The sequence below is a fragment of the Temnothorax nylanderi genome, unplaced genomic scaffold (assembly GCF_030848795.1).
Source record: "Temnothorax nylanderi isolate EJ_2023f unplaced genomic scaffold, tnyl_v1.0 TNYL_tig0199_pilon, whole genome shotgun sequence".
Taxonomy (NCBI): Eukaryota; Metazoa; Arthropoda; class Insecta; order Hymenoptera; family Formicidae; genus Temnothorax; species Temnothorax nylanderi.
In genome coordinates, this window is record NW_027249261.1 from 187827 (window position 1) to 215655 (window position 27829).

The window sequence follows — 27829 nt, forward strand, 5'->3', positions numbered from 1 at the left end:
AATTTGGGCGCGTGACAGAATTCAGTTGACTCATAAAATTTATGTTTGACTCAACTGAAATCTGAAAATTAGCAAATTACTTGTTTTCAACGGACTTTGGCATTGAATCCGGGGACAAAACGACCGGAAAGTTTACGAGCGGACGTTTTATCGGCGTAACGGTTGACCCGAGTGGGCGTCTTTAAAACGTGTTTTTTATTCTGGATTTCCCGGGATGCGCGCCTTCCGCAATTCAAGCGAGCCGCGTTAAATGCATTAATCTCTCACACGCGAGCTCCATCCGCCCGTTCGCGAATGTTCGCGCGGACCTTTTACTTTTAGAGTAATGGAACAATAAACGGGATCCGTTCGTGTCGACACAGCGCGGCGGAGACGCTTGATCTTCGTAGATCCGAGAACGTCGAGAATCTCCTCGCTCGACACGCCGAGAATCTCCGCGATTAACATATAAATGAAGAAATTTAAATCTAATAAAGCCACCCCGATCTGGCAATTACGTTTTTCTTCGTAAATCTCGGAACATGCGATGAGTATCTAAATTGCTGTAATAATGGTTCCTGTATTGGAATGACGCTGATCTGATTATTACTAACATTTGAGGGATTGTCGCTGAGATATCTTGATGATCGCTTTTGATCCAAATAGTAATATTAGAACATCCATTTTGACGGTACCTCGTGCAAGGATGGGATAGTTTTATACTAATATATATTAGGTACATAAACAGTAGGTACAATTTACAAATTACGGTCGTTGCATTGTGAGATATAGGCTGATGGCAGAGAACGAAACGTAGAACGAAACGTAAATTCCTCTGAACTTTTATATGCAACTACATTTATTATATTGCAAATTTATTCGCGGAGTTGCAAATATGCCCAAGCAGTTGCCAGCATTACGAGCATACGCTAACATTTGCATTGCTTTTTTTTCGCATTTTATCTATATACCTATATTTTTTTTATATTTTTCAACGAAATAACAACAGGCAGTAAGGTGCGTTAATAGAGTATGTTTAAATATAGTAGCAGACACGGTAGAATCTTGAAAACACACAAATAAACCGCATGAATCCGAAAATGTAAGAAAAGATTGTCAAATTGTGGAAAGTGGTTATTTTTGCGGGAAAGTGATTGATTAAGTAGTTAAAGTAGTATTTATAAAATCGTTATTTTTATAAGAAATTATCTCTACGCGGAAGCTAACGGAATTTCTTGTCATTTCTCCCGACCCAGTTGCGAATCTACTATAGACCGAAGTCAAAGCCGGGATATAACCTAGATTTAAGTCAGATCTAATCCGGAACTATGGAGATCCATGCTAACTTGTCTTCAAGGTGTTACGACGGGGACACTGCATTGTCATGTAACTACTTGTCTTCTACACGTGGCAATTGTGCTGCATTTCTGCGCGATTACTGTAAACCACTTGAGACAAGTTATAGTTAATTCAAATAATTCAACTCCTCGGCACTCTGCATAAAATTTCTGATATTATGAAAAGCAAGTAAAAAAAATCAGAATAAAATCAAGTGGGTCAAATAGATTGAGTATTTCTTCTTTTTGTGAGGGATAACGTGACAGGTGCGTAAAAGAAATAAGATAATTGTCAATATCATTCACAAGTTATAAAATGAATATTATGATAAAAACGGTATTTCTTCATGCTCGAAAACAAGTACTTAACTAAACATTTCAATATCTTGTTAAGTAGTAATATAAGTTACTTCATCGAGTACGATTTCCTGTCCGAAATTATTTCCAAGACTTGAACTGTTATCAGTAGAACTCAAACTTTCAAGAAATAAGTATTTCTCGCTTGAGGAGAGCGTAATCGTCATAATTTAACTTTTCCGCCGTGATTTCAGTAGCAAAATTATTTCAGCGGAGTTATTAATTCGATAAGACGATGTAACTTGAATTTTCTTATCGCAATTCAAATACTTTAGTTCAGAGTGACGTAGAAGATTTTAAAATCAAAAGAGATCAAAAAGAGATTTTTACTCAATGCATATATTTTATATATTTTGCATTATATTTTAAAATTCTACATTGTATAGTTTTGCAATTTAAAAGTTATTCAAGCGCGCGCTCCTAAAATTAAAAAAACAAAACGTTATGAAAACTCTCGCTTGCGTCACTTCGTGCATAGGGTGAACTCGGGTAAGATGGCCATAGGGAAAAGATGGCCAACCTATGTTCTTTTAATCTAGCTCGCCATGAAACATCGAATGAACATGAGTTGGCCATCTTTCCTGTATGGCCATCTTACCCGAGTTTACCCTACACCGTGCATTCAATGGACCTCACTTTGAAGCTATGAAATCCTGTCCGATTAAAAGCGTGACCAAACTTTAGATAATACTGACTCACTAATTCAAACTAGAATTCTCGCCGTTTGTTCGCTCCCCTGCCTTCCCCACAGATTAGGACGAGATATCGACGAGAAATTCAGCAATAATATTGGGACAGGCGAGATTCGAGTTCGAGCAAATTAATTCTACGTACCAAGTAATAACTTTGCAGGTTGAATCGTTATTTAACATACGACAGAACTCGGGGATGGCCGGCCGAAACCTGAAATAAATTACCTGTCGTTACTATAATTAACCAATTAACGGCGAGCGAAAAGACAGTTTGTCACCGGGCCGTGCCCATCCGTCTCGCTACGACATCGAAATCGAGTTTGAAGCTTAATTAACGAAGCTAATTTGAAGTTGACCACCATTTGCGCAGCGAACCACGTTTCGTGGGCTCATGGATCCGCCATCTTCATAGTTTACCACATAATCTTCTCTCCTATATCGTGCAATTAATTTCTGAAAGCTTCATTTATCATTACCGAAATTTTTATCGGTTGTCGTATTTCCTAAATTTTTAAATGTATATCTATTGAAATAAATTGTCCGTAAAACGAAAAAGATATATTCTTATTATTTGTGTAGTGTAAGTGCAAGTCTTAGATTAAAGTTTTTATGATCAGTGACATAAAATTCTGAAAATACGATGTCTTTACATTTGAAATATTAATACTTATTTCAGATTTCAATTTCTACGAGAAAAACCGCCTGATGATATTTGAAGTATCGCTTAAATAAATTAAGCTGTAGCTATCTCTTAAATATTATGACTAATACTGTGATATAATAAAATTATTTAAATGCTGATTGCGTCCGAGCAATCTTCATAAGGAATAAAATAAGTTTTGCAGACAGAAGATCTGTTTCTCGAGTCAACAATGATATTTGCAATGAACTATGTCGTTGCCAGATGAAAATTATCAGTTTCTATCGTCGAGTTTCTACTGAATCTTGCTCTACTCGTCTAAGACAACGGCGGAAGTGTCGATAAAACCGCGGCGAATGTTCTCGCTCAAACTTTAATTATTCGCATAAAACTCGCCAGGAACGCTCGTTTCCGTTTTATGACTCTGACGATGGAAAAATGGCGAAGGAAGAATGAATTCGAGGTGCGGCCGCGCGACGGGAACTGAAACATTCTCTCTCTCTCTCTCTCTTTCTCTCTCTTTCTCTCTCTTTTTCTCTGAAAACGTATCGCGGGATGTATTTCGTAGTTGGTAGTAGGTACTTTCGTTGGACTTTCGTCAACATAGACTGTTGATAGTTTATAAACAAGTTGAATGGAGGAGAATGTAAAAAGATACGATATCTGCCTATCTGTCTTTTCTTTGAACTGTTATTTGCTTAAAATTGATCAAAGTTACGCGAATCATCTTAAGAAGTGGAACATGAGTAAATTAGAGAGAAAGGAAAAAATATAGAAGAAGAGATCAAGCTGATAAATTTAGAAGTTTGTAAAACCGTAATTTGAATACGATTTTAAAGTTTGTACGAATCGAATTTTCTAAAACTTTGATATATAAATTCGAAGACTTTAAATTGCCCATATCATTATCATCATACTTATTATTATTAGTTTCATAATGACAATGAAACATGAATTAATATGCATAAAAGAGAATGAAAGAACTGAAATTAATGGTATTTCCTTTTTCTTTTTTTCTTTTTTAATTAACTGGTCTTTTGAAATCCTCGACAGATATTCATGTTAGTATTCGATTTTCTGATGGAATTACATTTATCTGACGTTGTTATTGTAACAAGCGATGCTTTTAGTAATTTAACCGCACATTTCGACAAGGATGTATGGAATGCGTCTTTAGTTGAACGTGCCTTGAGGCATAGACGTAAGTAACTGTTGGAGGAAGATGTCTCGTGAAGTAGAGCGTTGAGAGACGAGTAGTAATCGACGACACACAAGTCAGCCAGTGCACGCGCACAAAGGCTGCCTCCCTTCGGCCGCGTGCCGCGATAGGCGACGTTCCTCGCGCATTTCTCCGGAAGTTCCATTTGCCATACCGCGATTTATACGAGTCGCCGAGACTCGGACGAATGGGACGGTCGAGGAAAACGGGAGACCTGTTGGTCGGTTATCGTTAGATCATGGAATCTACAAATTTCCCGACTGCAGCCGGACCTTCCGCTCTCAGAATAGTTGCTCAAGTATAATACGTTTTGCGGCTTGAAAATTATCGCATTTTGATGTACGGTATTTCTCGATTTTCTCTCCGAAAATGGTAAAATTAATTAATTTATTACGACATAAACTATGTATTAAAAATTATTATTATTATTATGTTTCTTGTTTTTCCTATTTTGATAAATATGATATTAGTCTGTCGCGTGACCTACTCGAGTCCTCAAAGCTAAAATAATTGTTTATAATAATAACGATAAGCAAGAAAAGTTGTAATATTTCTTGATTATATTAGATATCATATATATCTTTGAATTAAAGAATATTTTTATCTTAACGGTTGAATTTTTTTTTATAATCGTCAAATATATGCAATATAAACGTTATTGGCAAACGTATCTGATGAGATATTAATTTTAATACTTTTTTTATTGTTTAATATATAAGTTAAAAAGAATTTTATGTAGCATTACCTCATTTAATAAATATTGCAAATCGATAAACGCACTTGTGTATATGACCATGCGACCATCAAGAATAAATATTGACCGAGTGACATATTGCCTCTAGCTATTAACTCCTCGCTAATGCACCGCTGGTAATAATTATTGCTGCTCAGCCCTGTTATTGGCGGACGCTGGGCTGTGTCAGTGTTTGCCGTAAATGTATGGATAAAGTATGTATAATATTGATCTCCCTTTTCCCTCTGTCATTAAGGACCTGCAATATCCATTCTATATTATTTAAGCTTGAAAATTTTACGGAAAAAGCGGAAAAAAGTGTGAATATAAAAAATCATGAGAGAATAATTAAAAAACTTGCAGCTTACATTCAGGTTAATATTTTTCTTTAAAATCTTATTTTACATTATTTATGCAATCACCAAACATGCATGGAATATACTCGCAAATTGTGCGCTGCTATTCTACGCGAGGATAAAATTAACGGCTGCACACTTTGGGAAGTACTACGCGGTCTGCTTTGTCGACGTATAAACCTGCCGCTCTATCTCTCGCGAAATATAAACAACAGGCATTGAAGCATTTCAGTATTTCACATTGATTTATTCGTAACAACGATGATCAGCGAAATCGCGTTCTGTGCTGCATTTGAGACACTCTAAAATACTGCGGTATTCGATACCGAAATGTAGGAGAGAATTAAAGTTTTTCAGGCGTAATCGATTTCAATTTTTATATAAAATCGTTTTTGATTAAATTAAAAATACATTATATATTTTATGTTTAGTACCAAGAGATATCAAGAAATGTTTTGGCATGTCGTTTTAAGTATATTTAACTTTTAGATTTTATTTCGAAGTATGGTATGAAAATTTGAATATGCTTTCGAAAATTCTGCATAATATAATTGCTGTCGTATTGAGCCATCCTCGTTTAAAAATTGAAATGCTATATATTTATTTAGAAAAACATATATTTAGAAAAAAATATATTATATTAATATATTAATGTAGCTTAATACTTGGCGCGAGACTCTACCGTGTCTCTTGATATAGGATTAGCTTTTTATGTAGCGTGGAAAAGTTAAGACCTGTCAGATTATTAAATCGAACAAACATAAGTGTTGCTCATCTAATATAATAAAACTCGATTCTCTTGCGGTAGGAATATAGAAATATTCGAGCATAAATGTATCTGTCCTCTCGTCTCGCGTGCTCTCTTGCATGGAGGAAAGTATAATGAATTTGCCGTACCGGCTTGTGAAACTGCGGACCATATGAAATGGTTTTTCCTCAGTTTTTAAATAACTGGAAAACATGAGTGCCCATGGAAGAAAGCGGACATAATGGATGAGATTTTAAGTGGATTTATCTGTTTATCGCTCACGCTTTTGCCCATTCATCGTGCACACGTCATGGTAGTTTCTCCTGCAGCGTATATATAAAGGATTCGTATTACATTTTAACGTGAACTTTCGCCACATGCATTAATCGATAATTTGATTTCAAAGTATTTAGGACATTACACGTTGACCTGAGATACATCAAGAAATTTTGGCGTAAAAATATGTTATTGATTAAATCGTGCTGTAATGTATGAAATAAAATTTGTCATCTTTATGGAATATCTAAAAAGATACATGATGACTTTATAATTAAAATAGAATAAATCCTATAGTGTGTGTTGAAGATGGAAAAAATTCTAAGTTGAGACTAGAATCTTTATAAAACTTCTCTCTCTCTTTTTAATTTGTGATTTTGTTTCAATAATCGGAAATATTTTTGCCGATATCATTGCTGTTAAATGGATGCGTATATACATATGTCACTGCACGCCCGTCGCGTAGTAATTGTGATAGTGTTTCGATTTCATAAGGGCGATACGATAAATAGGTAAATAACGAGTTTGACCGAGCCGCTGATAACCGCAAAACGCGCATAAATGTGAGATAATCTGAAACAACGTGGTGGCCGCTTTTGGGAATACCGAAAACGATTGTGCATTTTCGAGATCCGCGATATAATGCAACGCCATGCTATACGGCGAGGATGGCCGTGTTGTAATCTTTGATTTATCTATTTAATTATTCGCATGATAGAGAGTATATTTTGCGTTGAATTGCGGGAGGTCCCTCGTCGCTCGTTAATATTACACGGGGATATACCGGAAAATTCATATCTACATGATATAATAGTTCGCTGTGTCGAATTTGACGAGAGCTTACGCTGGACGAAAATATGACGGCAGACTACCACATTCAACTTTTGGATTAAATTCGAGATTAAAATTTTATTAATATAGATTGACGCATCTTTTTTTGGCTTTCGAAGTTAATATCGAGTTAGTAGCGATGGATTTCTATAAAAGATAGAATTGTAGGATCATCAGTGGCCATCTTTTTGCGAACATGCACGCGTTAAATTTGCTTTGGTCAGGCAGTGTTATACATATATATGTATATATAGGAGCTTCGATGTGGTCACTTGCTCACTCGCTGATGAAATTTTCATTTAAATCATATTACCGTAAAAGGCGGTGGCGAATAGATTTTATGACTAAATCTAATCTTACTGTCGCAAGCTGCGTCTTTGGCTAGGCTGCATATATACACATTCGTGATATTGAGAAAATTATGAATCAAACATTTATTAATTTTTATACACGAGAAGAAAGTTAAAAGGTATTTGGATTTTTAAACTATTCCAGAATTGGATAATTGAACAATATTGGAGATTTACTCAATTTTTTAATTGAGAATTTTTTATTCCGAGATTATACTATCATAATTTTTATCGCACTCTTCTTTTGTAATTGTGATTCATAAAATATATCTATCTTCAGTATAGCAGGAAATATAGAACAAACATGCACAGAGAAGGAGAGAGCAAACAGCAAGTTATCATGTTTTTCCTCTCTGTCGTGAAATTGCAAGGCAGAGATTTCTTTCTCGTCACACACAACGACTCAATATTGCAACTTTTCCTTCATGAAACTCTCACTTGTTTGTTTCAGGAGAGTGGTGTGGTGTCGGCCACGGCGCTGCGAGATGTCAAGAAAGGTAAGACTCGAATTGAATTTTTCGAAACGTTGATCGCGCGCACCGCCGCCCGCCACCGCGGCGACGTTGAATGAAATTTTCAGAAACCTATTTCCGCAACAGTCGCCGTGTCGGCGTACGTGTTACAACTTTTGCAACGCGTTCGCGCGACCGACAGTTTTTGACCTCACGTTACATAGCATCACATTTTGACGAGCATTTTGAAATGTCGTTTCGTCACCAGTCGCTGCGACGTGTTCCGTAAAAATAAAAGGTATACCGCCCGCATTTTGTGCGCAATCAACGTAATTATGTGAATGTGCCGCGCGTGGCAATGGGAGCACGACGTTTCGGGAACGTTTAGCTAATTGAGGATAAATTAGCTAATATAATATTGTTTAAACAATAATGAGATCGAATACGTTGATATTTATTGAATAGATTATATAGTTAATCGAATTCATATGTCTCCTACAACAGCTTTATAGAATCAAACTGCACATGTCAGCACTACATTACCGATTTATTAGTGTATCTATTGTTTATATGCAATTATTTATATATCGTGATAAAGTAATCTGTATTATAATTTGTATTTGCAATATTGCAGAAATAATGTTAAAGCTTTTAATAAATATTACCTTAAGATATTCTGTCGCTATCAGCGTAAATTTTTTCGTTCACGTCATATTAATAATAGTGCAGACATTGATAAATTGTTGATGTACTTAGTAATATTTTTTACTATTCTAATTAGAAAAAGTTTGTTTACGTATTTGTATTTGCATTACGCTAAACAATATACTAATATTAATGAAGAATTATTCTTATTTACGCATATTATAGACTTTTTTATATTTAACCAATTCATTTCCATTAAATCCCTTTAGCTCGTTACCTAGTACGGCTTGTTACGGCACACGTCGCAGCAATTGCTAAAATAATTTTGATGTGAAATCATGAATTAATATGTGGATCAATAATTAAGCCATTTTATATTTTGATTTACGAGGGCTATTCCACAATCAACCTCCGTTGGCTGGTAAAAAATTCAAAAATAGAGAACAAAATTTATTACGTACAAAACTTACATATATAATTGCATTTACTTTTTTACATAGTCGTCAACCAAATTCAGGCACTTGTACCGTATAGTACCAGTTTTTGCAATTCTTCGTCAAAGAATAGCGCTACCAGGGCATTCAGCCAGTTGTTGACTCCATCCATGAGCCTTCGAATTTTATTGTTAGTTGTGACTATGTGGAAAAGTAATACAATCATGTATGTAATAACATTTTTTTCACTATTGTTGAATTTTTTTTACCGTCGGAGATTGATTTTGAATAACTCGTATATTATATATAGATATTACTTATTATATATACGTATATATATGTAATAAACAAAAAATATAGAGTAAATAGCCAAATAAGGATGAAAAATTTGGATCAAAAATATTTTCTAAAATAGATTTTTAAACAGAATTATTCGACTCTTGACAAAAATAATAAAACTTGAATATTCTTATTGATTACTCGCAATTCTTGACGTGAATAATAAATAGTGTCAGTATAATAAATCTTATGTTAATGAATCTGGAAAGAATTTTAATGCACTTTTCTATTTCTTACTTTTATAACGAATATAAAAAGTGAGTGCTTATAAGATCGTGAAAAATTATAAAAAAGAAACGATAAGATGTCTCCAGACTCGCATACTGTTCCCAAAACTTTCTAAAAACTACTTACAATGCCTGCAGTGAGGCTGCATTTGACCTCTTTTAAAGCAATTAAGACTTAATATTCCATAATCTCTTTAATTAATGCTTCTAACGTGGTTGGGTTTAAAAACCACCCGAACGCATTTAGGACCATTTTTAAGATTTTTATACATTTTTTTACAGAAAATAATGCTTGAGTATTTCACGGCTTTCGTAGTACTTGTAAAACTTTTTTAACTTAAACTTGCGAATATATCAGATTTAGAAAAATTTGCAAATTAAATATATAGTTTTAGCGATGTATTAAAATTTCTAAACATATAAAAATTTTGTATTACAATTTCTAAACGTATATTAATTGCACATAAAACAAATGATACATAAATTAAATTTAATTGTTTCGAGTCTAACTAGGCCTAAGTAATACTGATTGAAAAAATAGCCTTAAGTATGATAACTCTCGAAACTATACTTCTATAACTCGACATTGCGAACAGTCCTGCTGATCAGGCTGATCTAATAAGCACCGCTGGCTGCAGGCTAATCTCACGCATCCCTAAATCGCATACACGTTGCGTTTCAAACATCAGAATAGGTATCGGAGCGTAAGCGCTACAAGTTTTCGATTAATTATAATCTTCTGCTCCAATTTCTAAAACAATCGCGTTAGTAGCACGCACGTCATAACTTGCCCACGTTCGGACATTGTCGCGGGAGACGCGGGATATTGATTTCTCGGTCCTCTCGAATGAGGCGTGTCTGTACCCTTTACGGAATGACCATTTCAATTACTTTCGGCTTTACCCTGAGATTATCCTGTATTATATTCCAAAGCGCGAGATTATCATAAACGATTCCCGATTCAGATAGTTGATATATACATATATAGTATTGCTTTTGTGTAGTCCGACGATTGGATCGGTCGACGTATCAGCGAGGAAATGCTTGCGTTAGATTTAACGTTATATGATATCGAGGTAATGCGCATAGATGTGCTGAGCTTCCTCGTATTATTCAAACTTCATTTGCCCTTTCGGTCGCTCTGTTAAATCGGACTGTTCTACAAAGGTCGGAATTTTATATATTCCATATTTATTTCTTTCTTTAAAAACGTCAAAGAGATAACATGGTTCTATTGAATCAATGGCTTTAAGCTTTGGCGGCGCACGATATATTATACACGACAGTTACAATACAAAGCCATCTCTTTCATCTCGTTTTTTATCCATGTTCGTCTGATGATTTTATTTTATCACTATATTCTGCCGCAATTCATCGGTCACTAATAATGTTAGAGAAATTCAATTTCCTTATATAATCTATCTGCGCTATAAAAAATTTCTTATTCAGCAATGTCTTTAAAATTTGAAATATGTACACAGTTTATTAATAAGTATTAATATATAAATACATATACATCTTGTACAATATATAAACACATATACATATGTACATGTATAACGCGGTAAATAACAATTTAATTTAATTGACTTGAGTCTAAATAAAATAAGGCAAAAAACGAAAGTTAATCTTATACGTATTTAAAACTTTAATTTTTTTTAAACATATATTAGTACCTCGAGTTTTCTCTTTTATCTTCCATTATTCTGATTTTAATAATTCCTTAAAAGCTTACTGAAAAAGAAGCAACTTACTTTTATAATGCTTGCAATTTTCTTAAGGATTCTATTTAAAATATTTAAGATTAAGAAATTTGAAAAGAACCGTAACTTTGACACACACAAATAGATAAATATCTGATGCACGAAAATCATATGTACTACTGTTAGTATTAGCGAGTATTTTAAATTAAAGATTATTGTATTTTTTATCGATGTATTACCTCTGTTGGCTCTGTATTTGTAGTTTCTAATAAATTGTTAATTTTCTAAATTTAGGTTCGCTGAATTCTATCCGAATGAATCTATAATTCAATTAATAACGACATATATACAATTATAGTGATGTACCGATAAAAATCTAAATGGTTGTTAAACATCTGGTCTTTTATCTCGTATGTACTTTCGACATTAGAATGATAGCGAAAACCTCAAATTCAAATATACAATTGCATACAGTGTTAAGTTTGGGATACATGGTAGATACGGTCTGTAGGTCTGCAGTAGGCATTTCTATTTTACTTTGAGTAGAGCTGCCGACGTTTTAATCGAACCACCGGTAGTATTCAGGAGAGTTTACGGACGAGTCGATGAATTTCGCACTACAGGCGATTTCGCGATGCGAGCTATAGCTTCTCTTTCTCTATACAGCTGTGCAGCCGATGTTTACCAAGTTCTTCGCTAAGCAGAAATAATCGGACCCGCCGGCTCTCTCTCTCTCTCTCTCTCTCTCTCTCTCTCTCTCTCTCTCTCTCTCTCTCTTCCTTCCTCTTTCTCTCTCTCCCGATCAATACGCGTTTATCAGCGTTTCCAAGCTGTATAGCGTACGAATCCTTTGAAAAGATAAAGCACAGAATATAAATATTTGACAACGCGGAATAGCGCGGTATAAACACGTTTCGCATATTTTCCCTCCGGCGGCGAGGATCCGCATTTTAATGCCATCGCTTGCGAATTTATTCGCGGGTAACGGCGTTTACGCGCAGATATAAATAACGCGAAAACTATCTCGCGCGATAATAAACCTTTGCAGTGCGATATTTCGCTCAACGGAACGCATCAAACCGACACGATGCGACTGCACTTTTCCTCGTTTCCTCGTTTCCTCGTTTTTCTCTGCGTGTTTTCGTCAGCAGCCGGAACGTAAATCAGCCGGTACCGTTGGATAGAGAATACTTTTTGGACTCTTGGCAAATTTTTCTTATTTTCTTTTAGCGGAAATAACAATAACTTGATATGTATCTCCCTCGACGTGAACTTCCTTCTCGTTCATTGTTCGTAATGTTTTATGTTTGCAATAATTTTAACGAGATGAATTTAGTATTTACATATATATGTACAGATAGAATTTCTGAAGATAAGGCACATAGTTATTTTGAAAATTATTTTATTTGATATAAAATAAAACATTTGTGTGGAAATTTTATGAAAATTTATAAAAGATCGTATATACGTGCTATAAACGAGTGAGGTTGACGATCTCCGACGCAATCGCACGTTATACACGCATGTCGCAGCGCATATGCCTTGTCGCGCGTGTGAAGTTTACGTCGCGTCAGTGCAGTACGGCGAAATTGCGATGTTATAAAAATATACTTTCGACACAGCCGACGTATCGAGGAGTCGTAAAAAGTCGTAGAGTCAAGCCGCGGAAGTGATCGCCCCGTCGCTGAGCGACGTTTTTATTACGCCGCGCCGGCCGCGCCGTGACGCATCTCTGCGTCTTGCGGGTATTTTCCGTTCCCAGCCGGCGTGTCCGCCTTCGTTTTACCCCTTTTACGTCAACACGTTCCGCACCATTGGAGTATAAACGTAATAGGAGAGAGATAAAGGAGAGTGGGAAACCCATGCCGGCGGAACGTGCGATGTACTTCCATGAACCCCTTGTGAATTTGCATGTATGTATCCGAGGCGCGCACGTTCGCGTAAAAAATCGGTTTCAATTACCCCCTATCGAGACAGTCGTATCTGTTTCGATATCAGTAAATTGTAATTTTAATATTTTGCCATTAATTTTTGTTTTGCATTTGCAGTCGACGAAATGAATGACAGAGTATAAGTTCTGCTGAAGAAGAGTGATGGCATTCAATGTCCAGCTAAGGATTGACAGATCAGTCCATTTCGGCCGATGATTGCCAGGGAATCGTAGAAGTTTGTCGACCTTTGACATGCTTACTTTTTGAAATTAATTTAATTTAAAAAAGTACGCATGTTTATTCCGATTAGACCACAATTTTTATTGTGCACGTAAGTACATTCCATCCTCTTTAAATTTGAATACATATTCTCTCTTTTGAATAGAACAGTCAATACGTATTGACTGTTCAGCGAATAGGCGATGATATCGAACGTTCAATCGTCCAAGTGAAACTTATATGAATATTTCGTCACATATGTGCTAAGGCTATAGATACAGTAGATACTAGTTTCTCGAGAGAAATTGGAATATCTCTAATAAGAAAACTAAGATGGAGAAAGCTAATATTTAGATTATAAAATAAAATTAGATGCAAATGTATATAATCTATTTTTTAATTTGCTCTCTTTCTCTCCTTTAAGATTTATTATATATTTTTTTATTATTTTAAGCATAATATATTTTTCTTTTGAATCGTTAAATTTTAGACAGAAAACTTGTATTTATATATAAAGATTTAATAAAATTGATTTTATATATCTCTTTTTTACTTAAATTAATTAAACTCAATTAATAATATATACATTTGTAATGAAACTATAAAATATACATATATTAATATTCGAAAAATTCTGTATTGTGTACAGAATATATAATAGCATTACTGTGATTTTTATACAACTATTATAATTATTTGTGTGTATTGCTACTTTTTTACGTTACATTACTTTAATAAGTTTTCTATAGGTCTGTCACAAAGTATTACAAAAGTTTACGTAAGTTATTACGCCTTCGCACATACAGTAATTTCAAATAATTTTGAAAATTTATTACTATATCATATATATTAAATTAAGAAAAACATGTTGCAAAAATATTCTGAGTACTTCGGAAACACGATTCGATCTACGATAAGTATTAAACTGTTTTCAATCATCAGCTGCAAAAATCAGATACGCGATGAAATAACTGTGTCATACCGCAAATGCAGATTGCCTTTCCCGAATATAGAAACAGAGCGGTCAGGGATTACTTGGTGTAGAAACCAAATATTTTTCCACAAAGAATAGACTCACTTTAACTCATTTACATTATCGAAAATGCCATCGTAACACTTACCCCGATTGCGTCGCGACGACTTAAAATCCTACCGAAATTTAAATTTAAAATCTCAAAGTCGGCCAGTTGAATTTCAAATTCAGGTGGTGCTTTAAGTAGGACCTCTCCTCGAGTGTTGATGCTGAGACATATTAGAAGCAAAACATCTCGGTAAAAAGCAACGATTCGAATAAATGATTATATGCTTATATAGTTTACATGGAAAGTTACAGTATACTTTTTTAAATAAGTTTATAAGTGATGTAAAGTTTGCGATGTCAATAGCATAAATAATATAACAATAACGCTTGACAATGAATTTTGTCTGCATGTTCAAGTAAACTAGTTTCGTAAATAAACCTTGCCGCAGATAAATCTTCGCTTTTATTTTTTATTGAGCACGCCTCGACGCTAGGAGGCAAAATACTCTGGCGAGAAAGAAATCTCGGATGGTTTCGTAATGAGAAGTATACGGGGAACTAATCTACCGCGTGAATGGATGCTTTTCATCATCATCAGGCTTCTGACGGCTGTCACGCGCGAGACGAGACGTTCATCGCGGTGTGTGACTCCGTGATTGGCGGCACCCTTGCGAAATAAATTCGCCACAGGCTCCGCGGTCGATTTGATCGCGTCTTATCCCGAGGGCCGGTGCGCGGACTCGTTCTCCTCGACATTCCGGGAAAACGATTATTGTCGAGGGTGCGCTATCGGGGCAAACCCCGTGGGGTCGGGCATATCGTCAGTATATATATGTGCCGCTGTATATATGTATATGTATTTGTATAATACGCACAATCTTTCTACTTCATCCTCCCCTTTACATCTTTTCTTTATATCCTTCCAACCCTCTCTTGATCCCTCTCCTGAGGCCCAACGCTCATCCTGCGAGCCATCTACGAGCAGGGGTAGAGAGGTCTCCAGGTGGGCGGAGATCGATAGCACTACGACCCAGCTTTACCCAAGCAGGCCGGGGAACCCGCCGCTACTAGTTTCCGCGATGCGTGTATCTGTACTGGTTGCCCCGCCATTACGCACGTTCCTGTTAACCTTTGAATTATCAACCGGTGTTTACGCACGTACTTTCAAGCACGAGTTACGAGGCTCTGATTTTTCTCTTGCAAAATTGATTCCATTATGGGATAGAAAATCGATTCGCGGGTTAAAAAGATCGAGTAGGAGGGCAGCTATAGTACATTGGTTATTTGAAAAGCATATTTCTGCGAATTTTCTTAATAATTTATACTTTATAGAAACAACTCGAAATAGGAAGATTGAAACATTTCTATATTATTCACGAAAAAGTTCTTTTATTATTAAAGTATAACGTTCATACGTTTTGACACTATTTTTGCCGTTTTGTTTTACTTTCTCTTGATTAATTTAAGTTCTTAGGAATAAGATATTGTTATTTGTTAAGTAGAAATCTTATTAGAATATAATATGACATATAAAAGTTGCAATATGGATATAATATAAATAATAGTAGCAAAAATTAAAGTAAATTGTCGTACAGTCTAAACATAAACAGATGCATTACAACAGTCATCTTCCGTCTTCTCGTCTTTTAAAATTTGAAAAATTAACGAAAAAATTTTTTTGTGACATTTAGAGCCAATATATTTTTTTTTTACAAAAATTCTAAATGCCAATAAAGCTGTCAGTAAAGCTGCTTTATCATAGTAACCTCGAATTATGTGTTAATTTACATTTCTGGAGTTTGAAGCTAATTTAAATTGGTTTCTTCGCTATAATATTTTAAAGTGGTTTTAATTTTGATGACTTTTTTATTGAGTTGTAATTGTTAATATTTAATATTAAAGACGAAACACTTGCAACTTTTGATGATCTTTTATAGCAGTTTCGTAAAGGGAAAATTAGTTCCGGACTTGTCAAAGAACCTGTCGTTGACAAATAAACAGTGCTGTGGCACTTTGTATACGTCCGATTTCACACATGCATGGGAGCGTATATACTAGGAAAAGTAATTAGCGCTTCTTACTGGCGACGTACCTATACATATGTACACGCACATAGTCTACGTCTCTGCCCGACATTACAACCCTTTGTTCAACGATTACACATTCTGTCCTTTGGCAATTCCATCACTACCTGCGGCATCATTATCGTCAGGTCTTGTTTTGCGTTTGCTTTAGAATAATTCGAATCGTAATTTTTTCAATAAATATTCTGCTGCTAATCCGCAAAAAATTATACATTTATCGATATCTTTACACATGCCATATATTTGATAATAATTGATGATATTGGAAAATAGACGAGTTTTTGTTATAAAACAAATCTTTCTGAAATAGTATCTCTAATATCAATGTTTTTCGATGATAAATTGAGAGAAGTAGTTTATGATGGATACAAATTAAATTCAAGAAATTAGAAAGTTTTATAGTACAATTAATAATATGCAAATGAATTGATTATCTTTTTGCATAATGAGAAAGTTCTTGAAAAAATTCTTTGGAGAAATTTATCAGTAGACTTCTCTCAGAATTATGATTTTTTCATAATATTATACCACAAAATACAATATTTTCATTATAATTTAAATCAATATTAACCAAGAAAGTGTGATCGACTCAAAATGACATTATTAGCATTAATTTATCAAATGTTCTGCTTTACGTTCGATAATTATCAATATCGTTAGGTGCAATCTGACTGCGTTCATGAACAGTTAAGGTCATATCTCTTTCGTGAGCAAACCCTATTGTTTATCTGGAGAATGAGTGTCAACCTGCATTACGTATGCACTCGCAGATGCACATGTCGTCTGCTATTTGCCAGTATATAGTAGAGCGAAGTCTGATAGCACTATATTATGAACGACGTTGAAAGTTGCAGCGGTGGCAAACTCGTGTACTTAGCGCTTCTTGCAAAGACGTAACCGTAATTTAAACCGTGAGTGCTCATGTTAGAACTCGGATTAAGAACGATGAAACGCAGTCTTGATCGGTTTTCATGATGTCAATACAGTCAATTATAAATTATAAGATCGTGTTTCAAGATAAGATAATGTTTAATTTAATGCTAACATGTCGATAAATTGTGTCAAAACATGTTAGCATTAAATGGAACATATCTCTTAAGCGTTTTATATCTAATTTTTTTCAAGGCTGAAATTTTCAATTTTTTCTGTCAGTATTCAGTTCAATAAATCAATAGAATGCAACATAATTTAGTTTTTTTTATCGGAAAATTGATAAAGAAATAGAAAATATCTTTCTTTGAAGCTTTTTAATACTAAATATCTTAACAGCAAAGTTTCAAAAAATTTTTACTTAAAGAACTTCTTATTTGAAGTTATATGAAGTATTATATTTTTTTACTTATTTGCACTTCTGTAAAAAAAAATAATTATTTGATATTCTTTTTTTCAGTAATTTTATAATTTAGAAACTATAATTTATGTATAATATATGTTTTATAAATGAGCTAGTGATAACTTTCAATCGTTCTAACTATTCTGATTTTTAACAACGTGTTTTGCAACGCGCGAATCTATCTCACACAGAACTTTAGAGATATTCAAGAGTAGTTTTTGCGATGTTCATCCTCCATCCTAATGTTCATCCTTTTCGAGGATGCGCGAGCGATGAAGTGTTTCCGCTAAACGGAGCACGAGCGAGGCGTGTCCTTGTGCTCCAGTTACGTTGAATCGGGTTAAAAACGCGCGTTACACAAAGCAAGATAGTCTTACACGACGGTTCTGTTCAATTACGACTCGTTTGCACCTGCGAATGCACGTCCCGTGCTTGAAATACCGTCATTGTTTTCGACCGATATGTCTCTCCAGTTCCATCTGCGGAACTGGAAATAGAATAAATACGGAGCAAATAAAATGTATATTATAGATACGGAAGTCCGCGAAAATGGAAGTCCGCAACTCTGACAATCATAAATAAAATTAAAATACTAAAACGTACACAAATTTAAAGTACAAATTAAACGTACAAATTAAAATACTACAACGTACTTAACAAATAAGAAGACAAGTGAATCTAGATCTATTTTTTATTCAATTTTTTAAATATATTTTTAAAATAAACATGAATTTCTGTAAAGACAAGAAGTACATATTTATACTTTAAAGAAGTTTCAGAGGAGTTTTAGAAACAGTATTTCTCTCGAAATAATAATTCACTAATTAGATTTATATAAGAATATTTTAAATAAAAATGTAAACTAAATTTTTTAAATATTTTAGGAATATAATTATATGTATATAATTATAAAGATGAATGCTATTAAATACATCTTGTAATAATACACACATCTGAATTTGTGAAAATAATTTTGTCTTAAATTGATTTATTATTATTCTTATCAACTATTTTAAAATTATTATTATTTGTCGAATTTTGAAGTGCTTCGATCATAAAGTTTGCGATAAAGTGTATTTTCTATATGCAAATATACCATTATTATAATGTTATATTAAAAGCAAATTATGTATAATTTTTATAATAGCAGTCATTATCCCATTAGTCGTTTGAGCACAAACGTTTGTTTGTTAAAATAACGATTAAACTTCGCCATAATTATTACACATCTACTTTGGTGCTTTGTACATACAGTTTATTAAACATTTAATCAAAAGAAAACATGTGGAAGTTAAGGTAAAAGTACCAATGCCGGGACACTTAAAAGTAGGTAAATGTACGAATGCCTGGACACGTACTTATGTCTGGATACCTTTAAAAAAATATAAATTTATGGAAATAAACGTTTGGATACTATAACTAAAGTTTCAAACTACAAGAAAAAATATTTTTATCTATGATTTTAATTCGCGTTATACTTATGAATAATAAAGGTGTCCAGGTATAGATACATGTCCGGACATTGGTATATATACTTTTATCTTAAAGCGCGTTTTAGCTTTTTCTTAGATTTTAAATATTAAAAATGACATGTGGAAATATAATTTTACACTGTTGCAAACTTTACAATTTTATGTCAAATATGCATTACATCATGCAGGACTCTATCGCATCTTTTTCATTTATACATTTTTTAATGAAAGAGAAATATAATTAAAGAATTAATTTACCAGGTATCTTTATAATTGTAAATTAAAATTTGATTGAAGAAAATTTTATACGGCATAACTGAAAAACAAGGTTAACTGTTTGTATCTTTAAAGTTTAATTTGCCAAAATATTTAATTCTCAATTACGTATAGAGGTATTCCGAAATTTTGCTATATACTCGAAATTATATAAGCTTCGAAATTGGGGAATTTAAAGGAGTGTTGAATTTACGTGAGTACATTTGTTCGTTGAAAAGTACATGAAACTAATGATATATTTATGCTTATTAGGGGAATTGGTCAACAAATAAATTCAAACTCTTATTTGACACACATACGAATGTACTAAAATATTGATGTATATGAATGTGTGTCGATAGAATTAGGTTTTATCGTGTGATTAGCAAATTGAACCAGACTACGTGCTTGGCATGACGCTCGATGATTTGGCAATCATGTCTTCTCTGGCTTTATGCCTGAAATTCCCTGAATCACAATTAAAGTTTTATTCTTACGAACCATCCTCGTTTTATTAAAGAATTTATTTGCTATGAGAATCGAGTCATATAGATACCTCGTGAATGATAACACAGGAAGAGGATTGTTATTGTCGTCTAATGACTCATGCAATTATGACGATTATTATGTTATAAAAATAAAGTCACAATGATGAGATCATTCTTTGTGCATACAACATATTTAAATTATTAGAATATTAATTTAAAAAAATTTTTTTCGTATCTAATTGATTATAAATGTTAAAAATCAATGATATGTTGTGAAATTAATTATATGTTAAAAATTTTATGTATGATGAAGAAGATAAATCTCTTAGGAATGGTGTTTAAAAATTTATGATGTTACGAAGTTTAATATGGTTTAACCTTCTACGACGGAAGTTTGTGATTATAAATAAAAGACATTGATTAAATCATTGAGAGTTAAAAAATATAGGTGTGTGTGGGTATGTGGCTTCCAATTAATTAAGTGATATTTCATGGTGTTATCAAGGGTTAAACCTGTTTTATGCAGAAACAGGAAATTTCTTCCAACATTTTATAGCCTTTCCTGTTTTCTTTCGACTCAAATATCATGACGCCTATTATTGTGTTATTAGTAATTCAATATCATAATGCCTGGAGGTGTTATCCAATATTGCCACGCCACAAGGACGCCTCGTTTTAAACGCAATCAGTAGAACAACGTTAATGAATTTAATTATCACATGAGTACACTATAAATATCGCATAAATATAAGTGTGACAATGCAAATTACATTTAATGGAGGCTAATCAGAAGATCTTGAATATTAAAAATCTCGTAAATATCTTTACGAATAATTGAAATAAGAGTTTATTCGTATTACTAAAGTTTATTCATACCCGCTGGCACCATCAGTTGCAGATCATTCTCGTGCATATATCGTATGACGTATAAGTTTCGTGTGATACAGTTCAACAGTAACTTGAAACGAAATGGAGCGCCTCTCTTACTTCGCATTATACATACACACACAAAGTTCACATTAATTCTAGCGCGCTTCATTTCTTCATCTATAATTATGCACGCGAGCCATTGTGGAATCTGTTCTCGTTATCGTTTCCAGTACTTGTATGATCCAATCATTGTTTCGATATACGTTCATTTCCTACGAATGTTTCAAAATTGGGTTATCATTCCAGCGTTATTTGTCAAATAATTGTATAATGATAGAAGCCCCGGCGAGGTTCGCAGTTTTTATCGGAATGAAGAGCTACAGATAGGCTATCCGTTTGCTGCAATCTGGCAATGGCGAGATCATTACCGTGTAATTTAACTATCTCAAAAGCCGTCCTGAATTAACAGTATAATTAATAGCCACTTCAAGTGCAAGTGCGACATCTATATGTGTGTATCTGTTCAGATCTCTGCGAGGTCACGATGGGGTTCCGAACGGGAAAAATAATTTCATTTCGCACGATATCTCACGGAAATGCAATCAGTCGTAAGAAGCACCCTCTAATCCGGGATTACTCCCGGTATGAGACGCCCAGACCCCGAGCTATTACTAATTTCCGCGGTGCACGCACGCGCCCTGTAATTAATGTGTCTTCCGCGAATCGCGTCGTTTCCGCAATTGCCGCCCGTATCTCTGAGCTCTCCGCTTAACAATTACGCGCATCGCTATATCACGATATGTCGCTTAACATGTGCGCATCTGCTGTGCTTCGTCATGCTGAAACTGCGGCGATGGATTCGGTGAATCGCGAATACCGCGTCTGAGCTTTCGTCAGAGTTGAGTCTTGTACACGAACCGTATATACACAGTTAATTATCTTAAAGACGAAAAAACTATGGTTCTATGAAAATTATTGTGTACGATACTTTATTTCAAGTAAAAGCACACGTCTGAATAAAATAAATCGCTGATTAAAAATTTGCATTTAAATAGAATTCGCAAATTCGCTTTGTCAAAATATCCTGATGATTTATTTCTCGCATTTTCTTCCTTCCGTTATCAATTTTCTTTACGTTTAGTTTCTGTCATCTACCCCATATTTCGTTGGTAATTAGAAATGCGCGAAATTGTGTTCTCAAAATCGTTGTGGCTCGACGTACAGGACGCCAACAACAGTCTGGAATACAAAGATTCGCGGATTAATCTCGCCTGTCTTGGCACTACCCAAGATGGGCAGCAGGAACCACTTCGTTCCCCTCTCTTGTTATGTTCTTATTATACCGCTCTACTTGGCATCGCTGTGCTTCCAATCGTTCGTAAAGCGCACGTCACATCTTACTTCGAATCAGCGACTTTTTGAGATCGGTTTATTTCTGTCGATTGTCGATTTATGCAAACCGCGAAAATGTAAGAAATCTGTAATAATTTCGAATGATGCCGCATATATTTCCTTTTAATCAAAATCGTAAATTTATTCTATTTTTTTATTCACACACAAGTTGAGTTTGCTTATAAAAGATATATTTTTGGTGAGAAGACATTTTTATTTCGGGAAAATAAAAATGTATATCATAATTTACGATTTTCATATACATATATAGAATATAAATAAAATCATGATTAATTTCTTTTACCGATTATTTCCTTTTCGCGATTACCATTAAATTATATAAGATTCGATTGTTTTTGACATTAATTCGATACATATTGACATCTAATATAAGTTAAAATGATAAAGCATTGAAACAAGATTTGTAGGATGCGCGAAACATATGAAACACTACTAAAGAGAATTATTGTTTGCGGGAAAATGTATGTTCACTTCATAAATCAAATTATACGGCGGCGTACGAACCCTCGCAAATATTATTAAAGTAGTCTTGTGCGGGCTAATGTGCACTCTGCATCCCGAATTAATGAACATATATATGATGGGAATACAGACGCTCTCTCGTTCGATTCAACATCCAAGGGTAAACTAATAGGCGTTATATACTTGTTCAAATATAAGATGATAATAGGTATTTTTCTTTGGCCCGCGAATTCATGAAACGCGTCTTGAACAAATTTGCGTGACCAGTCCGTACTATATACTCGGTAGACAAGTTACGCAAACGCTCATTTTACTTTCAAATGCCTCCATATTTGGAATACTGCGCAAAGTTTGCTCAGCTACACGCGTCAGAGTTTATATTCGGTGATCGATTTGTTTTTTCTTTTTTGCATAAACACTGCACTTAATTAGAATAAATGCGTGTGCGTGCACGTGTGTGCGTGAGTGCCATGATTAAATTTCAGAGGTCTGAATGTGTCTCACGTTGATTTACAATACTAACAATTTTAAGTGCTCAAACATTTCCTACTACATATGTTTAATTTATTTATACTTTTTCTCTTTATACCTTTCTCTTTCTTTTTTTAGGTAAATTATTGCACTTGATTACATTGTGTGGGTTATCTTTATTTAATTAATTTTAATTTGGTTAACACAAATGTTTTTTTATTGTAATATTAGTTTGAAAAAGAATGTCAATTAATCTCTTAATGTATCTGCAAAGTTATAACAAAGATGTCTAATTGTAAGCGTACAACTAACCGACTATTAGAAATTCGCGCAGAGGGTACCTTTTATATACTCGCCATCGTTTTACATTTAATATGCTTACATTATATGCCGCGCTGTGACTAAATCTATGTGGCTTTTAATTAATTCACGATCTAATATTAAATCCTTCGTTATGCATATAACTAATTAACAGACGCACGCACGCGTATTTTACTATTACAATAATATTTACGAAGAGCATAAAGTATAAACGTAAATTGGAAATTAAACGAGATTTAAACTTACACACACATACGTATTCTCTCTCTCCCTCTAACGCGCGCGCGCTTTTAATTAAGAAATCAAGTTGTCTTTATATGTATAATACTACTGAATATTCTATAAAATTTTATTCTATGCATAATATTTAAAAAATATCAACTGGAATATATGAAATAAGTAAAAATGGTGCATAAAAATATATTTTGATATTTTCAAATTTATGCAAATTTATGTTTGCATACGTATACACTAAATTATAATGCTTTTTTAATTATGTATATTATTTATTGTTTTTTCTTTTAGAAGTTAAAATATTTAAAAAGTCAAGTCTTTATAGCGCTTTACAATAAATATATTGATTATATTTTTTAAATTAATTTTAAGTTCTTTAAATTAATTATATTGAGTGAGTAGCAACTGTTTCAATATGGTTAAAAATGATGAATACTTGTTTCGTGCGCACCTTCCGTACGTGTAATTCCAATAATCCTTTTTTAGTTTTCAAATAACAATAGGATTGCTCAATGTAGACAAGATAGATAACTCACCCTTTATGGAAACGTCAGAAACTTACAATGAAATCGCGTACATGCCGCACTAAACTCGAGCTGCGTGTTCCGGTTGAAATAAATATAAATTAAAAATGAAGAAAATAGACATGATTTAGTCTGAGATGCCAACTGGCCCGTAACAAACGCGACGACAGAAAATTTATTTGAAAATTGATTTAGAGGAACAACGATATATACGTCGGTTTTGCTTTATGAAATATTCAAACTGTGATTACGCTTGACGGGATTCGAAAGAAAAACTGATAAACTTTGGTAGAACGAGATCGGTACCGATTTCATGCATCTATGCGATCATGAATCACTATATGTGAAAGCTGTATAGCTATAAAATCATTCGACAGTAAAATCGAATGACTTTACTTTTTTCAACAGAGCGCATTCGATATATCATGTATCTAAAAAAATAAATTATTGTCTGCTTATTTTAACAAAGTTGGTTTTTTACGTGATCCATTTTAATAAAGGAAAAAGAAAGAAAAATATATTAATATTTTCGTGGAGCGCGCAAATTAATATGCCTAGAATACAGATTCAACATAGCTGTGCATTGATAACGAAATATCATTATTCTGTAGATATGTAAGGTAATTTAATTCACAAGGCTCTCAAAACATGTGTATTTTCTAGTTTTATTCTTATTTCTTTCTGAAATTTATATATGTAGAATTTTCGGGATATATGCGAAACGAGAGGAGTTAATATTAAATATCCAGTTTCCTGTGGTAATCTTTTTTACAGCAAATATCGCACTGTGATGCATATACACGCGTTAGGACGATTTATCTTATGATACGCAGTTTGATTCTGGCTGGTATAGACGTTCAGTGGCGCCAACGGGATCGAAGGATTTAATTTATAGCTGCAATGCGTAAAAAATTCCGACTCAATGCGCGCACTAAAAAATCGTTGATCACGGAAAACGCTTTTTTATCTAAAATGTGTTTAAAACGGAATTTATGATGGGCTGGCAAAGTAATCGTACATTAAAAAATCGCTGAACGTAAACACAGAGCGAGAGTACTTCGGCGTAAGTTCCGAAATAAGTCATTAATCTCGTTAGGGTGAATAATTTTGGTAAAACAAACATGTAACTATTTACAAATATAATGGAATCGCTGATAATATTATAGATGGAAAATGCGGAAGTAATAATGACAGGAATAGTAAACATTTGATAGTTGATTGTTGCAACAATAACGTTGTCAGAGAATGTTTAGAAAACATGTGCATGTACGCCGTACGGTTATAATTTCATACACGTTTCATAAACATTTTATAAACATTTTTGTACTGTAACTGACGATTATAAATTGAACCAAATTTCGCGGTGTAAATTATGAAAACGCAACACGCTGTACAACGTGTTCGCGACATATGCAGAGATTTCTAATATAAGTAGCTGTGTATAGTACTTTACCTCGTGAAATACATGCATTGATCGTAGTCATTTTGATACATTATAGGTATAGGGCATTACGAATCGTGTATAACCGCTATCTTTATCTTCTAGAATCGTATGGTAGATGTCGGTACAATTTGCAATGTAAGGGTCCAATTCTATCGCCCTATAAGCTTTTATGAGTTGGAAAAATACTGTTTCGAGAGAATTATCAAGTCACACACGAAATATTGTTTGACATTCAATCTTCTTTCAAATGGAATATTTGAACATTGCACTTATCACGGTTTCTACAATCACGTATTCATCACACATCGAACAATTTTGAAAGCAAGATCGCAGAGAAAAACTTGATAAAAGATTTTCGTGAAAAGAAAATATATAATTATGGGCGATATTTTGCTTTGAAATTGTGATTTAAGTTTGAATGTAATAGATATATTCATTCCAATGCAGGTTCTTAAGATTTGTGAGAAATTACAGTATATAGACTCCCATTTCGTGGGAATGCGTCCCATTTTATATACGAACTCATGTTATACGAGTCACATAGATTATACATATAGGTATTATGTATGCATATGGAAACGCATATTTATAAAAGATGTAAGGGTTTATTATAAAAAATGTAAAATAAATATTAAAGATATTACAATAAAATATTTTTTATCTTACTTTAAAACAAATATTAATATTTTTCCGTCATGTTATACGAATCCGTGTTATATGAGGATCTATTGCATATTTATATGAAAAAGCAAAATATTGAATATATTATTATTATCTGCTTTGTATTTTATATGATGTTGTGTATGTATATGATGGATGGACAACTTGCTACATGCGTTATTATTATCATATTTAATTGGGTTAGAATTTTATTTTTATTGTTCTCACAATATACAAACATTATTAATTATGTGACGTCTTCCTAAATAAATTTTCTTAAAATATTATAGTTTTGCTGTTATTTTATGTCTTTACGATTTGTTTAATTTCCAATATTATCCTAAAAAATACTGTTATACTAATTTTTACTATTTTTTTTTACATTTTTTATTAAAGGACGATTAAACGTTTATGTCTCACGTATAATTATGTTAAAAAAGCAGCATGTTTTAGATGTTGAAATATAAAACTGATATGTTATTAATAACAGTAATTGTTACAGCAGCAGCAATAATAATAAGAAGTACAAAATTAATAACGTTTATATGTTGAGAAAGAGCAATAAATAATGCTTTTACTCAATTATATACAATGGCAATGAGTATCTAGCGAACAATCTCAAAATTTACGAAGACAAACGAGTAATATACATCACACTAAACAATGTAAGATAAAAAGTAGGTGGACTTGTCGCGGATATATTGTCCACAGGACAACGATACATTGTCTGAAGTCGTCCAGGAGAGATTCTCCAAATTATGGCAAGATATACAGAACAAGCTCTGCTTTCCCTTTTTCACCTCATAGCCATACGACACGCGAGCAGATCTTTTTTGCTTTATTCGAAATACCCGTTGATCCTTATCCGCGATGATCTTAATTTCTTCTTATGCGTCAAGGTTCTCGCAACCGGCTTGCACTTATTACGTTATCTGCGCGCCGCGCTGTTTCGAGCGACACGCGAACCTAATAGTGTGTAGCACAATGACGGCTATACACAAAAATCTCATACAATTTTTACAGGATGTATCGAATGCCATGCGCCTTCTCTTAGAGACCGATATTATGTAAAAATTGTTATATCTTTTTTACAGCTCTATGACTCTTTCGTTAATTCTTAATTCTTAACAAATTAATTATGCGGTAATCATATTTATTAACTTATGATTTAAATTAAATTAATAATTAGGATAAATTTAAAGATGCAATGATAGTTATTCATAATGCATCTATTTTGTAAATAAAAGATAAAGTTGAAATGTCATGAAAAACGTAATGAAGAACAGATAGTGAAATGCATGTATTTTTG

At 33.5% G+C, this 27829-nt stretch overlaps 2 protein-coding genes across 6 annotated transcripts in view; both read left to right on the forward strand.

The window, feature by feature from the left end:
• The window catches only part of Nca (neurocalcin homolog), a 162323-nt gene that overhangs the window by 30852 nt on the left and 103642 nt on the right, over positions 1 to 27829 (forward strand). The window lies entirely within an intron of this gene.
• Positions 1 to 27829, forward strand: part of LOC139778867 (neuronal calcium sensor 2) — a 150600-nt gene that overhangs the window by 30170 nt on the left and 92601 nt on the right. For 2 of the 3 annotated variants that reach the window (XM_071716993.1, XM_071716995.1), the window contains exons 2-3: positions 7970 to 8015; positions 13367 to 13580. The gene's annotated coding sequence lies outside the window, so the exon portion shown is untranslated. The remainder of the gene's footprint in view (positions 1 to 7969; positions 8016 to 13366; positions 13581 to 27829) is intronic. The other variant, XM_071716996.1, reaches the window with a different exon arrangement.